This window comes from Tripterygium wilfordii, chromosome 7, assembly GCF_013401445.1.
Source record: "Tripterygium wilfordii isolate XIE 37 chromosome 7, ASM1340144v1, whole genome shotgun sequence".
In the NCBI taxonomy this organism is placed as follows: Eukaryota; Viridiplantae; Streptophyta; class Magnoliopsida; order Celastrales; family Celastraceae; genus Tripterygium; species Tripterygium wilfordii.
The window spans coordinates 12783215-12785450 of record NC_052238.1 but is presented as its reverse complement, the minus strand read 5'-3'; the positions used below and the strand labels follow the sequence as shown (position 1 = coordinate 12785450).

General features: G+C 43.0%; 1 non-coding gene across 1 annotated transcript; it reads right to left on the bottom strand.

The window, feature by feature from the left end:
- Positions 1–230: 230 nt before the first annotated feature.
- Positions 231–335, bottom strand: LOC120003178. Its single transcript, XR_005469299.1, has one exon. It is a non-coding gene; the product is annotated as a small nucleolar RNA R71 (small nucleolar RNA).
- Between the last annotated feature and the right edge of the window lie 1901 nt (positions 336–2236).

Below are 2236 nucleotides of genomic sequence, written 5' to 3'. Positions count from 1 at the left end.
TCTTCCTAATGAAGAGCCCAATGTTCATCTTCGCTCTTTCTTGCATGTGTGCACTACTTTTGGGATTAACGGAGCTTCTAAGGATGCTATCTTGTTGAGGTTATTCCCATTTTCTTTGAGGGACAAGCCTAAGGGATGGTTGATGTCCTTGCCTCCCAATTCTATCACCACTTGGGATGAGATGGCGGAGCAATTCTTGACGAAATTCTTTCCTCCGGGCAAGGCGGTGCAAATTAGGGCGGATATCATGTCTTTTGCCCAAAAGGATTTTGAATCATTTTATGAGGCTTGGGAGCGCTTTAAGGAATTATTCGAAGTTGCCCAAATCATGGCCTTCCGGAATGGGTAGTGTACCAAGCTTTTTATAATGGGTTGAGCATGCATACTAAAGAGACTATTAATGTGGCTGCAGGAGGTTCATTCATGACCAAGAATCAAGAGGAGGCTAGGGAATTACTGGATAAAGTGGCCAAAGCCACTAACTCTTGGTCTTCGGTGAGGGAGAATCCAAAGCAATGAGGAAGTTTTAGAGATGATGAAGTTATATCTACCTTGGCTATTATGGCAAAGAAGATTGATGCATTGACACTAAATCAAGCTCAAGGAGTAGATGCTATGCAAAGCACACCTTCTCATATGTCTTGTGCTTATTGTTGTGGACGCCATCCTATGGGGGAGTGTCTTATTGCTTCTTCATCTAATCCTAGTGAGCAAGTGAATGCCAATGGTGGAGGTAATTTCAATCAACCCCGCAATGATCCTTATTCCAACTTCTACAATCAGGGATTTAGGAATCACCCCAACTTCTCTTGGAGCAATACTCAAAATGTGCAAAATCCTCAACATCTAGTGCAGCCCCAAGAGAAGAAGAGGGATATTGATGAGATGTTCTCAAAGCTTGCGGGAGGTCTTGATACGCTTACAACGCATACCTCCCAATTTATGACAAGGACGGAGCAATACATGAGTAAAACCGATGCCACTCTACAAGCTCAAGCAACTTTGATGCAAAACTATGGAACTTCCATCCGGAATCTTGAGGTACAAATGTGGCAAATAGCTAACAATTTTTCATTTAGAGAAAGAGGTACCTTGCCAAGCCAATCAGAATTGAATCCAAAAGGGAAGGACAAAGAGCAATGCATGGCAATCACTCTTCGGACTGGTAAGGTAGTTCAAAATGCTGCTGATCTTGATGTCGAAAAGGTGAAAATTTTGCAAGAGGAGAAGTGCAGAAAAGAAGCTGAAAAGTGTCCAAGGGGCATTTCCGATCGATCGAACACTATCCCGATCGATCGGCCATTCCCAGAAAAAGCTGAAAAGTCAGAAGATGATCCGAATGTACAAACACGATATGCAGTTGAGTTGGATTGGCCTGATAGTTCTCTCCCCGCACCTCCAGTCAAACCTTATGTGCCTCCAATTCCATTTCCTCAACGGTTAAAGAGCAACAAGAAGCATGATGATCAATTCTCTAAATTTTTGGAGGTATTCAAGAAGCTTCAAGTGAACATCCCCTTTGTCGAAGCTTTAGAGCAAATTCCTTGCTATGCCAAGTTTATGAAGGAGATCTTATCCAAGAAGCGGAGATTGAAGGAGCATGAAAAGATACAATTAACCGAAGAGTGTAGTGCCATTGTGCAAAGGAAGCTCCCAATTAAGCAAGATGATCCGGGAAGTTACACAATCCCGTGTACTATAGGTAACACTTTGATTGAGAGATCTTTGTGTGATCTTGGTGCTAGCATAAATTTGATGCCATTGTCGGTAGCTAAGCAAATTGGAGTGAAAGAGAATAGTCCAACCACGGTGTCCTTGCAAATGGCGGATAGATCTATAAAGTACCCTCTTGGCATAGTGGAGGATGTGTTAGTAAAGGTGGGTGAGCTTATGTTCCCGGTGGATTTTCTTATCTTGGATATGGAGGCCAATCCCACCACTCCCATAATCTTGGGAAGGCCATTCTTGAGCACCGGGAGAGCTTTAATAGATGTTGAAAAAGGGAAGCTTACTTTGAGAGGTACGAGAGGTGATCAAATCACTTTTAAAGTGTTTGGCAATAGAAGGCAAGAGGAGGTTTCTCAACAATGCCTCCAAGTGGAGCATATTGACATGGTTATCCCCGACACTCTTAAAAAGGAAGCTCCATATATTCCGGTGGAAGTTTTCCTAGGCCAAGACTCCAAAGTGAAGCATGAAATTCCCAAGGCAGCCACCCAAGCTGAAAATGATGTAT